A 15,098-nucleotide genomic window follows, 5' to 3' on the forward strand; every position below is an offset into this window, starting at 1 on the left:
TTCAAGTCTACTACATGCTTAATTATGCCTTATATTTAAACAAAAGCCTTCTTTTCACTTTCAGATAAAATATCTATTTCCTTGCAAAATCTATTTAAGCTCTTCAAATCCTAATAGACCAACACTCATGAATAAACCACACACAACACTAGTCAGTCAATAAAAATAACTGAGTTGATTAACGTGTTCAAAGAGCACTGGACAGTTCCCTGAGGATTGGATCAAGAATCAAATAATCTAACTGTTCTGACTGATTTCACAGCCCTTTGTCCATAAATATATCCATAGACATGGTGACTTCATTCTTCGAGACACTCAATGACTAACATTAGCCCTGAAAATCTTTCTAGGTATAGCTAACAAGAAATGTTAAAGAAATCTACAGGAAAAATGCTACTGACTTCTGTCATTTGAGTAACTGATTTGGAACAAGTATACTGAAAGAAAAGATATATTTGGTCCAGGACAGTGGCCGAGAAATCATTTAAAGCGGGGTTCCACTCAAATTTTTAACTTAATCTTATCCCCTTCAGTTAATTGCATAGATGTTTAAATGCCGCACGAAAATTTTTTTTATCGTTGTAATTACCTTTATATTGTACTTTATTGTGGCACTTCCTGTCTCTCCTCCCATGGGAGTAGGCGTGTTTATTGCCTTTCCCCGAAGCCGCACTGTCTCCTGGGAGCTTAGTGTCAGGCTTCCCAAGATTCAGTGTGGAAACAATGATCATACGTGTGAACAAGCTGTGAATGAACAGCATTCCCCCGCATCCAGGAAATCAATGCTTGTGGGCTTCACATGCCCACAAGCAAGATGGAAACAGCCAGCATCACATTTTTTAAGTTATTCTTCAGTATGAAAACAGACAGAGGTGGAAATATTACACCCAAACTGTGAGTATTATTTTGGGGTTAGCAAAGTGTCTCAATGACCTAATAAAAAAAAAAAAAAAAAAGATTGGTCGCCGGATTCCGCTTTAAGCCCAAGGATCAGCATGACAGACAGTCGACTAACTAGTATCTTCACAAAGATTTGTCAGCAATGGCAGCCTACATATTTCCCTCTGCACAAATTTATTTTAAAATAATGGTCAATTAAGTAAAATTTGATAGCATTCAAAGAAATCCTTTAGATGATGAAAAATGTAATAATAAAATCTGGATTTTACATTTGCTTTAAAGATTTACCCATTAATGTCTGCCTGAACCTGAACATTCAAAGATTTCTTGTGAAGACCATTTTGCTAAACCTGTATTAACCAAAGATTTGCAAGAGATTCATCCAACCCCAACATTTGCTGCTCAGCTGATTAAATATCAGTGAATGATGATATTACATGCTGGTGAATTCATAGGCACCCAAGCTGGCAAATATGGCACAACTTTCCAAGTCCTTATAAATAGATTCCCATGTGACAGATAATACGTAATTGATATAGTGATGCTAGATTAATTAGAGAAGGGATTATTGTCATACTGTGTGATCTACCATTTTGTGCAAGCAAAACATATGAGAAGGTGTACAATTTGCAGCGCACTTCAGAAAACTACCATTTAATACAAATTAAAAGGAATATATTGTGTATGTGTGTATAAATATAAATATATATATATATATATATATATATATATATATATATATACACACATAGATATAGATATATCTATGTATATCTATAGATATATCTATAATTTATTTTTTTTAACGCTTATACAGATTTTGGATGTCTAATTGTTCTTTTTCATAAACATTAAATGCAGAGTGTTTCCCATGCCCATGCAGACCTTATAAGCATATTGGATTTACTAATAAGAAAGCTTGTCAGTTGTTGTATCGTCTGGCTGTCTCTAGTTAATTAAAACTTCATAGGGGACAGTAGAAGCTAAAAATGAGAGGTGGTTGTCTCTCCTACTACTTCTGCATTCATAACATAATGTTAAAATGACCTAGTGCAGCTAGTTAAAGTGCAGGTCCGCCTAGAAAATTAAAAGTCAGCAGCTACAAACACTGCAGCTGCTTACTTTTACTATATGGACACTTACCTGTCCAGGGAGCCCGCAATGTTGGCTCTGCAGCTGATCTTCCGATCGACTGTTGGGTGCAGCCACTGCCATTGCCGGTAAGGGAACCCGGCAGTGAAGCCTTTCAGCTTCACAGCCGGTTCCCTACTGCACATACCCAAAGCACGCCGTGCTTTCTAATTGGCCTGGCAGGCGAAGAAGGAGGAGGGGGGCTGAACTTTGGAGAGATGGCGCCGCGGCCCTGTCTCCCAGAAGTGGGGAAGGGGACCAGTCAAAAATAGGTCTCCCCCATGAAAGGTGTCAAATGTGGCCCTGGGGGGGCGAACAAGAGCAAGTTCCACTTTTGGGTGGAACTTCACTTTAAGAACTGACTTAGGCCTCTTCCACACTGCAGCTTGAAAAAGCTCAGTACAGCTTTATTTTTTACTGAGTTAAAATACAGCCCATTAATTGTAATGCACCTATGCACACAGTGCATACAAGTGGCGTGCATTGTTCAGTAAAAAAAAATAGAAAAATCTGCATTTTTGGTCAGTAATTTATGCCTCATGTGCGCAAATGTCCATTTCCATATTCTACAAAGCGAGAATAAATTTGCATGAAATTGTGCGTGTGTGTGCATGAAATTGCACGAATGCATATACGTAAAAATGCGGGCAAAAAACGCCAGAAATTATGTCTGAAAAAGTAGATGCTCAAACAGGAGTATCATGTGCAAGAGGCCTTAAAGTGTTACTGAACCCAGGAGCCTGCATTTACTATATCTGGTCTCTCACAGTACACAGAACATGGAAATGCAATTATTTTAGTAAATGTAAACTGCTAAATACCTTTTCTCATCAGCAGTATATAGCAGTCTTGTGACCTCTACCGTAGTCCAGCTGAGCACTGGTTAAAGCTTGTAGTAGGAGTTTTCATTCTCCTCTGACTGTCATATGAGGCCGCATGACCCCTGACCCTCTCTCTGGGCAGTACTGATTGGCCCTGTGTTGATCACATGCACCCTCAAGAAAAAAAAACTCTCTAGCAATACACACCAAACTGAGCATGTGCAGAGAGTCTACAAGGCTCTGTTCTAACAGGAGATTGATTGGGGACAGTAAAAGAAGGAGAGGATCAGAGAAGTCAGGATCAAACAGCCTTTTTGCACAATGTGGAAGATTAACCTCTTAAGTTCCACACTGAGTATGACAAGCATGCTTTACTGCTTATACGGACTGATTTTACTGTTGTGGGTTTAGTAATGCTTTAACTGCACTACCTGCTGACCTGCAGATGGTATGTAAGAAATATTAATTTGTAAAATGTAAAATTACATTTTTAAAAAATGTCAGTCCTGAATATAATAAAGAAAATACATTAAAAACGCTACAGTTTCCTACACTGGGCTTTGGAAGTCTCTGCACAGCACATCTTCTGTACAGTGACTGCACCATGGCCACAGCCTTGACCTCAGCAGGAACATGTTTACTGGAAAATATCCATGGTGTGGATCACATCCCATAATTTCAATCATGAAGCCTTATTAATATCCAATATTAAAAGTAATAAAAAACTAAAAGTACACCCAAGCACACACCAAACATCAATTGAGCTACACATGTTACATGTTAGAATAATGTTTACACATTAAACCCAAAACCAAAAATGTAATATATTGCAAATTACAAATCATTAGATGTGATGCTGCATTAGTTATCTTTTCTTAGTCCTTTTCCCCTTTGTTTTGACCTGGTGAGCTGACCAGTAACACACTTTCTGTATTAGAGAGCTTACAGTCTGGATGAAGAAGTACAGGGGGCACAGTGTTAGATATACTGGCAGATTAAGATACACTAACAATTTGAAGCCAAACCCCAGCTCACACTTTATAAGCAGTTACAGCAAACTGTTTATTTTCTGTTTGGGATGAAGGTTTTGCATGAATAAATAAAAGCTGATCATTGTAAGCTGCTAGTGTTTGGTTTAGTCTCATCTCTGTAACTGATACATTCTGCAGGAGAAGCGTGTTCTCTTGAAAAACAACAGACTTACTGGCTGGATCAGCAGGTGAAAATAGAAGAAAGAAAGCCAAAAAGAGAAAACTAATACAGCCATCACATCTAAGAATTGGTAAGCAGCAATATAATAAATGTTTGCCTTTGGGCTTAATACCACTTCAGTGCATTGTTTTTTCCTGAAAATTAGCTCTTTATAAACCATTGTTCTTTATAAACCATTGTGCTAATATTGCATATATATATATATATATATATATATATATATATACATATATATATATATATATATACAGTGGGGACGGAAAGTATTCAGACCCCCTTAAATTTTTCATTCTTTGTTATATTGCAGCCATTTGCTAAAATCATTGAAGTTCATTTTTTTTCCTCATTAATGTACACACAGCACCCCATATTGACAGAAAAATGCAGAATTGTTGACATTTTTGCAGATTTATTAAAAAAAGAAAAACTGAAATATCACATGGTCCTAAGTATTCAGACCCTTTGCTCAGTATTTAGTAGAAGCACCCTTTTGATCTAATACAGCCATGAGTCTTTTTGGGAGAGATGCAACAAGTATTTCACACTCGGATTTGGGGATCCTCTGCCATTCCTCCTTGCAGATCCTCTCCAGTTCTGGCGGGTTGGATGGTAAACGTTGGTGGACAGTCATTTTTAGGTCTCTCCAGAGATGCTCAATTGGGTTTAAGTCAGGGCTCTGGCTGGGCCATTCATGAACAGTCACGGAGTTGTTGTGAAGCCACTCCTTTGTTATTTTAGCTGTGTGCTTAGGGTCATTGTCTTTTTGGAAGGTAAACCTTCGGCCCTGAGCACTCTGGAAAAGGTTTTCGTCCAGGATATCCCTGTACTTGGCCGCATTCATCTTTCCCTCGATTGCAACCAGTCGTCCTGTCCCCGCAGCTGAAAAACACCCCCACAGCATGATGCTGCCACCACCATGCTTCACTGTTGGGACTGTATTGGACAGGTGATGAGCAGTGCCTGGTTTTCTCCACACATACCGCTTAGAATTAAGGCCAAAAAGTTCTATCTTGGTCTCATCAGACCAGAGAATCTCTGTGCCTTGCCACAATTCTGTCTCTGAGTTCTTCAGGCAGTTCCTTTGACCTCATGATTCTCATCTGCTCTGACATGCACTGTGAGCTGTAAGGTCTTATATAGACAGGTGTGTGGCTTTCCTAATCAAGTCCAATCAGTATAATCAAACACAGCTGGACTCAAATGAAGGTGTAGAACCATCTCAAGGATGATCAGAAGAAATGGACAGCACCTGAGTTAAATATATGAGAGTCACAGCAAAAGGTCTGAATACTTAGGACCATGTGATATTTCAGTTTTTCTTTTAACAATTCTGTGTTTTTCTGTCAATATGGGGTGCTGTGTGTACTTTAATGAGGAAAAAAATGAACTTAAATGTTTTAGTTAATGGCTGCAATATAACAAAGAGTGAAAAATTTAAGGGGGTCTGAATACTTTCCGTCCCCACTGTATATATATATATATATATATTTTTTTTTTTTTTTTTTTTTTAACTACCACCATTTTATTCTTTAGGGTCTCTGCTTTCATTAAACATATACTGTTTAGGGAATTTAAAAAAAAATCTTTAGGATGGACAAAATGACCTGCAGCTAGAACATTTCCTATAATTATTTCTGCTAATATTTATAGTGCTGTAATCATTATTTCTGTTCCTGATTATAGTACAGGTTGTGCATATGTATATATATATATATATATTATATATATATATATATATATATATATATATATATATATATATATATATATATATATATATATATATATATATATATATATATACAGTATAACATTTTTGTAAATATTTTATTATATCTTTTCATGTGACAACCTGAAGAAATTACACTTTGCTACAATGTAAAGTAGTGAGTGTACAGCTTGTATAACAGTGTAAATTTGCTGTCCCCTCAAAATAACTCAACACAGCCATTAATGTCTAATCTGCAACAAAAGTGAATACACCCCTAAGTGAAAATGTCCAAATTGGGCCCAAAGTGTCAATATTTTGTGTGGGCACCATTATTTTCCAGCACTGCCTTAACCCTCTTGGGCATGAAGTTCACCAGAGCTTTACAGGTTGCCACTGGAGTCCTCTTCCACTCATCCATGACGACATCACGGAGCTGGTGGATGTTAGAGACCTTGCGCTGCTACACCTTCCGTTTGAGGATGCCTCACAGATGCTCAATAGGGTTTAGGTCTGGAGACATGCTTGGCCAGTCCATCACCTTTACCCTCAGCTTCTTTAGCAAGACAGTGGTCATCTTGGAGGTGTGTTTGGGGTCGTTATCATGTTGGAATACTGCCCTGCGGCCCGGGCTCTGAAGGGAGGGGATCATGCTCTGCTTCGGTATGTCACAGTACATGTTGGCATTCATGGTTCCCTCAATGAACTGTAGCTCCCCAGTGCTGGCAGCACTCATGCAGCCCCAGACCATGACACTCCCACCACCATGCTTGACTGTAGGCAAGACACACTTGTCTTTGTACTCCTCACCTGGTTGCCACCACACACGTTTGACACCATCTGAACCAAATAAGTTTATCTTTGTCTCGTCAGACCACAGGATATAGTTCCAGTAATCCATGTTCTTAGTCTGCTTGTCTTCAGCAAACTTTCAGGGGGCTTTCTTGTGCATCATCTTTAGAAGAGGCTTCCGTCTAGGACGACAGCCATGCAGACCAATTTGATGCAGTGTGCAGTGTATGGTCTGAGCACTGACAGGCTGATCCCCCACCCCTTTACCCTCTGCACCAATGCTGTCAGCACTCATACGCCTATTTCCCAAAGACAGCCTCTGGATATGATGCTGAACACGTGCACTCAACCACTGTTCTGAGTGGAACCTGTCCTAAAGCGCTGTATGGTCTTGGCCACCATGCTGCAGCTCAGTTTCAGGGTCTTGACAATCTTCTTATAGCCTAGACCATCTTTATGTAGAGCAACAATTCTTTTTTCCAGATCCTCAGAGAGTTCTTTGCCATGAGGAGCCATGTTGGACTTCCAGTGACCAGTATGAGAGAGTGAGTTTGGACATTTTCACTTAGGGGTGTACTCACTTTTGTTGCCAGCGGTTTAAACATTAATAGCTGTGTGTTGAGTTATTTTGAGGGGACAGCAAATTGACACTGTTATACAAGCTGTACACTCACTACTTTACATTGTAGCAAAGTGTCATTTCTTCAGTGTTGTCACATGAAAAGATATAATAAAATATTTACAAAAATGTGAGGGGTGTACTCACTTTTGTGAGATACTGTGTGAATATATATATATATAGTAAAAAGACTGTAGTAACAAACTTACAGCGCTACCTTTACAAACAAATAAATGGTGTCAAAGTGTGCAAACACAATATGTAAACACAATTTGCATGAGCCATTCAAATTAAACTGCAAACAATAAACCCATCACATGTGAAGATCACACATACCATACTCATACCATTGTCATATAAACATATTACAAAACTGTATCACATGGTGGTGCAAAATAAAGTCCACATTAAAGTACTCTGTGCTGTATGGGAAATACGTCCAAACCAAAAGTGGTGCAATTTTCCTCAAAGACCAATATCTGTGAACTTCACTACACATTTGTGAGCTTTGTGCACTCCCAGCTGCTGCCCGCACTCATCAGTTATAGTTGACCTCTTGCGCTAACAAGTGAGTAAAAGCACTCTTAATAATTTCTCCTGCTTAATTTTGGTAGACCTGAGCAAACATGCACTCTTTCTTCCTCAACAAGCTTGTGGCAAGCCATGTGACCAGTACCATAAGGAAAAGTATCTTTAAGTCATTTCCAAGTGAACATCAATTAAAGCCTAAGTGTAGTAAAAAAAAAACACAAAAATCAGCGCAAGAGACATGACTTACTATTATTGTGTCTCTTGTGCTACTGGTTTCCTTGGAATTTTCCTCCAATTATCCCATCATGAATGGAGGAGGAGGGGAACTGAGAACTGAGGGCGCTGTCATTTGCATTCTTCAAGAGCTGCCGTCTCTGCCTGCCCCTTTCCACTCAGCTCTGTCATTCATAGAAGCCAGTATTACAATTTCTATGATTGAAACACAATCTATGAATGAAGGAGGCCGGCTTTTCAATCATCTGACTGTCCTCCATTCATAGAAGCTCTAGTACCGGCTTCTATGAATAGCAGAGCTGGGCAGAAAGCGTGGGCATAGTCGGGCACTCTTGATGAATGCAAATGACAGTTCACTCAGTGCTGTTAACCCCCGATGCACCAGAAGAATATGACAGAGGGGTAAGCGGGGATCGATGAAGGAAAATGCCAAGGAAACCAGGAGCCTGCAGAACAAGGGAAACAGTATATTAATAGTAAGTCACGTCACTTGTGCTGATTTTTGTGGGGGGGTTTCTATGGAATATAAAGAGAGTACAAGAATTCAACTAAGAGCGCCTTCAGCTTTGCTGTAGCACCTTCATGAGAAAACCAGCTCTTCTGATAAATCTTTGGAGGAGAAGCATATTGTAGAATGGACAAATGTGGATACAAATGTCAAACACCAAAAGGATAAGAGAAGGTAAAAGGGAATACATAGCTGAAAGGGACCAGAAAAGTGCTCAGTATAGAAGTTGCAGAACAGAGTACAAGAAAACCCTCTTTGAGCCGTTGCAAGCTCTAACCTGCTATTTCATTAAAGTCTATCTAAAGCCAACATGTTTTGGATTTTTTTTTTTTGTTTGTTTTTTGATAGAGTGGTGAAGGTTTATTTCTGCATGTGTTCCTGTTAGGAATATTTACTCTCTTTTTATCCTGGTGATCACCATCACTGGGACTTAAAGTAAGGAAATACCCAACATTGTCTCCAGAACAAGGATAGAGGGGAATTCTTCCAACGAGGCACTTGCTTCATTGACAACTAGAGCCCTCAACCAGCCCAAGCTTTGTTTAATAGTGTGTGCCCTATGATGATACAGATTTTCCCAAATTGGCATCTTGGGTCTAAATTCACACTTTTAGAAAGAAAGACACCTACAATTGTCTGCTTTTGATGCCATTTTGGGAGAATAACATTTTTAACTGTACCTTAAAACAGAGCTCCACCCAAAAGGGTAAACTCCACTTGTCTGCCATCCCCCTTTGCTGCCACATTTGGCACCTTTTAGGGGGGCAGGGGGTACGGGTACCTGGTTTTGACAGGTACCTTTCCCACTTCCGGTTCAGCTCACCACGGCGAACTGAGTCAAAAGTTCAGCCCCCCTCCATTTCCTTGCAGCCTTCTGGGCTTTGGGCATGCACAGTAGGAAACCGGCTGTGGGGCTGCAAGGCTTCACTGCAGGTTTTCTTTAGTCAAAATGACAGTGCCAGCACCCGATAGTCGATTACAAAATTGCCTCAGGTAAGGACACCACTGGATGCCTGGACAGGTAAGTGCCCTAATATTAACCACTTGCCATCCGGGCCAATTTAGACACTTTACTCCTACATGTAAAAAATCTACTTTTTTTTGCCAGAAAATTACTTAGAACCCCCAAACATTATATATTTTTTAGCAGAGGCCCTATAGAGTAAAATGGTGAGTGTTGCGTTTTTTTATGTCACACTGTATTTGCACAGCGGTTTTTCAAAGACAATTTTTTTGGAAAAAAAACACTTTCATGAATTAAAAAAACCAAACATTAAAGTTAGACCAATTTTTTTGTATAATGTGAAAGAAGATGCTTTAAACACCTTTGCATGTTACCAGTTTAGAGTTACAAAAACAATGTAAACAGTGGCGCTAGAAGGATGTTTTTAAAATAATGAATTATAACTTTAAAAAGGAACAACAAATAAAATCAATGTTTGATCGTATGTAAAGGGGGGGGGGGGTCAGACTGTGCCTGGCAGTGACACTAGTTGATAAAATATGATTAAAACCTCATGTTAGGATATCACAGTCCATGGATGAAGTCCATAGTAGATGTTTAGTCAGCACTTGGAGGCAGCTCCCTTAGAGCGAAGCAGTGGACTTTGTAGGTTAAAGCAGGAACAGAGGAGCGCCAGACTAAGTGCAGTATTAAAATTGTTGGTTTAATAAATAAAACCAAAATGGCAACTCACAGAGTGGACAAGTATTATGGGCATAGAAAATGTGAATCGTCAGTCCCGCAGTCTCTCCAAGCCGTCCTAATGGCCGTGGCACCCTCAAGCACAGGCTGTGTTGTAATGGAGACAGGAAGCAGCCAATCACCGCCGTAACCAGCGTGGAACGCAAGATGGCTCTGGGCTGGACGTGACGTCACAGGAAGGGCGTGCATGTCGTGTTGGCGTATGGAGGGCTGTTGGTGCTTAATTGCCCCTGAAGAGTGTTTGATACACGAAACGCGTCGGGCTTACTACATGCACCATATCAATATATTTTTTACCAGGGTTACACACCTATAGGTTCTCTTCATACCAATGCTGTGTTTGTGTGCATTTTATGGATGTTACAACTTTTTAATTAACTCTTGCCCTGCATCATTTGGGTTTTGTTATTTCTATTTACCATGTGTATATATAAGGATGTATATGTACAACACCTGATTGTATGATGCACATTTTGGAACAATATTGTGCCACTAGGCTATTGTTTATCAATAAATGGTTTGTTATATTGTGACTGATCCTTTGGCCTTCTTTGCACACCTCATTTAAAGTCCCACTTCTCCCGTTTCTAGTATGCACAGGGATGGAGACTCACGTCTCATTTAAAGTCCCAACCTCGCTCCTTTAAACTGTAATACATTTCGAAGCTACTGCTTCTTCTTTAGACCCCTGTGAGTAGACATTTTGCTTTTATTTATTAAGCCAACAATTTTAATACTGCACTTAGTCTGGCGCCCCTCTGTACCAGTTTAGAGTTGCAAAGGAGGTCTGGTGCTAGAATCATTGCTCTTGCTCTGACGTTCGCGACAATACCTCAGGTGCGGTGCAATCACAGTTTACATATGTGTGCGGGAGTAACGTATGCGTTAGCATTTGCGTGAAAGCACAGTGGGACGGGGTGCTTAAATTAAATTATTATTATTATTCATTTTAGGCAAACTTTTTTTTTTACACTTTTTCTTTTGGATTAACTTTGTTGCTATCACAAGAAAGGAAACAACATCCCTTGTAACAGCATAGTCTGTGACAGGTCCTCTTTATGGAGAGATCTGGGGTTGAACTGGGGACCCCAGATCTCTCCTCTAGCCTCCCATGCAGCCAATCAGACACAGATCGGTCTGATCAGCTGCTTTTCTGGCCACTGGTGGCCAGGTAAACAAAGAGCCGTAACCAGAAGTGATGAATTACTCGTCGCTCCCGGTTTCCGAGGTTAAGGAGGGAAACAACGTCAGTTCCTCTCTCTCTCTGTTTAGGGCAGCCGCATCGCTCCCAGGCACCGCAATCGCACGGCAGAGCCCGGGAGAGGTGGCAGCGAAAGGGGGGTGGGACACATTTTCGGCATCCACAGAAGTGATCAAGTGGCTAATTAGCCACTCAGATTACTTCTGCATGTTAGGGAATCGCCGGCTGAAAACATACATACTGGAATGATGCCTGTAGGTGCAGGCATCATTCCGGTATAACCACTGAAACTGGAGGACGTCCGTGGATGTCCTCCCGGCAGGAAGTGGTTAAAAGTCAGCAGCTAGAGCATTTGTAGCTGCTGACTTTAAAAAAAAAATTGAGGGGGGGGGGGGGGGCTGGAGCTCCTCTTTAAAATAGAACTATAGGCAAAACTTTTTTTTACATTTTGGATAGCGCAGGGGCGGTTTATAACCCCTGTCAGACACACATCTGTGTCCCTTTACAGAGATTTCCCTTTACTTCCTGTCCCATAGCCAAACAGGATGTGAGAGGAAATCCCTGCAAATTAAGGGAATTCCTTGGGGACCCCCAAGTTACCAGAACTAGTGCCCCAATTGGAAGCTTTCCCATCTATTACTTTTCTGGGGACAACCCAAAATTTGGGACTTTCTTTTACTTTTACTTTCAATGACAATGGTAAACAGGACAAATAGAGGGGGTGAATCTCCCTAACGTGGGGCACAGACAGCAACAAAAACTGACAGGTGTTCTAATACCCCCCCTAAATTAAACTAAATAAAATGTTAACGCAGGAAGGGCAGAAGCAGGGCTGTACCTATAAGTCATTAATAGGCCAGTGCCTAGGACAGCAGGGTTAGAGGACAGTGGCAAATTATGGTAAAATTCAGCAAGAGAATTGTAGGGATAAGGGGGTGAAGGGAATGTCTGAAGGCTCTTTATAGTTCAGAACACATTAAACCAATTTCCCTTTTTCTATTTTGGTGGTCTCTACAGTTGAAAAGTAGCTCTGCATATAAAGCAGATACCATGCTGCCTCCTGTAGCACATTCTAGCAATAGTTTTTATTAAAATAATCCCATGGTACAAGGGGTGAACTTTACAAAAGGATGTCATCGTTCAGATGTTCCTAGGGGAGCATGACATCTAAATACTGTGCAAATTTAGATTAAAAGATATTTTACATTTATCACTGTTTGCCATGCCAAAAAATGAACAACCCTCTTTGTAATTAGCATAACTTTAGTACCAGCAGGGGCTCCTGTTCATGGGTAGACAAGGAGGAAGACAACCTCTATGCTTGCTGTGGATTGATTTGAAGGGCACATCTAGAGTGGGGGCTCCCAAAATTTCGTGTCCAACTTATAATAAATTATTACAATTTTACATAATATTTACGTCTTAATTACAATATTATATAATATTACAATATTATGCAACTTATAATTACATTTTAATTGTATATATCACCGTAAAATTTAAAATTAAGTTAAATATTATATTCTATTACCTGACAGATACAAGTGTAAGTACCCTACATGGCTAATGATGTTATGCAGTGAGTTGTGGTACCTGAACCTTAAAGAAGCTGCTAGCTGCTAAGCTATGCTTTATATATATATTATATACATTATAAAAATTTGAGTGAGCTTACTTATAACAAAAACATAAAAAGAATAAAAAGAAAAATTGGATGGGGGGGGCTGATATATATATATATATATATATATATATATATATATATATATATATATATATATATATATATATATATTCATATGCAGTATATACTGTATACAGAGTATATATATATATATATATATATATATATATATATATATATATATATATATATATATATATATATATAAAACCCCCATCCAAAAAAATTTTATTCTTTTTACATTTCTGTTATAAGTACCCTCACTCAGATTTTTATTGCTATCTGTTTCCTGAACCTGGCTAACCCCAGTGACAGGGGGGCAAGAAATAAGTAGTGTTTCTCCCCCGTGGGGTCACTTACAGAAACGTAATCTAGGTTTGAACCCTTCCATGCTCACACACACATCATTTGAACATGTTTCCAGCCTCTTCATTCGTATTGTGTGCTCTTTGCACATCCCACTTCAATTTTTCTGGTTGTGATGGGTGTATCTTAGGAATGCCCTAGGTGTACAATAATGGAACAGACTTACTTAAATTTTTCCAGTCGCAAGAGAGAGATGCATGCAGGGAAAGCTGAACATTAATACAAATAAATATTATTGTAAATGCAGAAATATAAAAGTAATAAGAATGATAAAAGCCTTGTGTCACTTTCAAAACTTGTTTTGTCTTGTAGATTGTTTTAGTGCCACCATTTTTTGCTCGTTTTACATTTTAAAAATACCCATCCAAAACAGCATTAAAAAAATGTTTATATAATTTTTTATGTTATTTTCTAGAGTAGGAAAGGTTGACTTTAACCTGAATGGTTGTTTACTAGAAACTCAGATACATGGGGGAAGGTGGTGTTGGCGTCTGACAGCCTGTCTTGTACGTCAACTTTCTTATTATTACTATAGCAGAAATTCAGAAATTGTTAACAAGATATTTCACATAACAGACAAAAAAAAAGTGTAAAGACAAATAGTCTAGGTTTTTAGTGTGAGGACAATTGTCTGGTTGGTTGTATTGTGGTGACAGATGCTGGCAGAAAGAACCAGCTAAAGCTTACAGCTGTGCACTACATGACATCCACACAGGAGGGGAACAGATGTTCACACAACTGTCAAGATCGGCTGACACACAACAGCACTTTCAGAGGAACCATGGATTCCTGGGCTCCTCTTTTACCATCAAAGTTGGAAAGAAGCATAAATCAATCACATCTTTTATTTAGCCATTGCAAACACTGGCTGTGCAAACACTGCTATTACAGAACTTTTTTTCTGTCCTGACCTACTTGTGAAATTCTCCAAGGTTAGAGTAAATATGAAGATCAGTACCATCCACAAGCACCTTGTACTGTTACACACTGAAGACATCCATATAGTTTAACCCTTCGATCCCCGTGGAATAAGGTAAAGTGTAATGACCAATAACAACCAGTCATTAACCATTTATTGCTGTGGCTAATCTGAAATTGCCTAGGATGATATGACTGTTCCAAAAGCACAAAACCCTTGGACAATTCTTCATCAACTGATATGTACATGGAGTGCGTATTGGATTGCTCACAATTACTGCTATGGGACAATACAGTGTTGTGCTTATCTATTTCTGTTATATCAGTGGAGATCATAAAAAAATCAACATCTGCAACTTCCTGTGTTCCAATGCTGAGATATTTAATGCAGGGCCTTCTTAATGCGTGGGGCGTCCCAGGTGCACAGGGACCCCATGATAATCGTGCATTGCTTCATATTTGCCAACTGCCCCAGATTTGCTGGGACAGACAAGTTTTTTACCAAACTGTCCTAGGATAGCCAAGTGACCCAGGCAGCATTACGGATCCTGTACGGTGCCCTCCTGATCCTAGTATTGTGCCCTCCTGATCCCACCCTGTACTGTGCCTTCTCGACTCCCCCACCATCATACTGTGCCCTTCTGCTCAACCCCCCCCCCCCCCCCCCCCCCGTTACTGTGCCCTTTGTGCTGATTAGTCTTTGATTTATGGTATTTTTTTCCCATGATGCTATTAAGACGGTCCTGATTTAATGCCCCATACAGCAAC

General features: G+C 39.5%; 1 long non-coding RNA gene across 7 annotated transcripts in view; it reads left to right on the forward strand.

The window, feature by feature from the left end:
* The window catches only part of LOC141139794 (uncharacterized), a 1,361,894-nt gene that overhangs the window by 1,264,372 nt on the left and 82,424 nt on the right, over nt 1-15,098 (forward strand). For 5 of the 7 annotated variants that reach the window (XR_012243807.1, XR_012243805.1, XR_012243806.1 and 2 more), the window contains one exon: nt 4,022-4,134. The exons of the other annotated variants lie outside the window; for them this stretch is intronic. This is a non-coding gene — a long non-coding RNA (uncharacterized lncRNA). The remainder of the gene's footprint in view (nt 1-4,021; nt 4,135-15,098) is intronic. 7 annotated transcript variants of the gene reach the window in all.

This window comes from Aquarana catesbeiana, linkage group LG04 (assembly GCF_042186555.1).
Source record: "Aquarana catesbeiana isolate 2022-GZ linkage group LG04, ASM4218655v1, whole genome shotgun sequence".
NCBI classification, from domain to species: domain Eukaryota; kingdom Metazoa; phylum Chordata; class Amphibia; order Anura; family Ranidae; genus Aquarana; species Aquarana catesbeiana.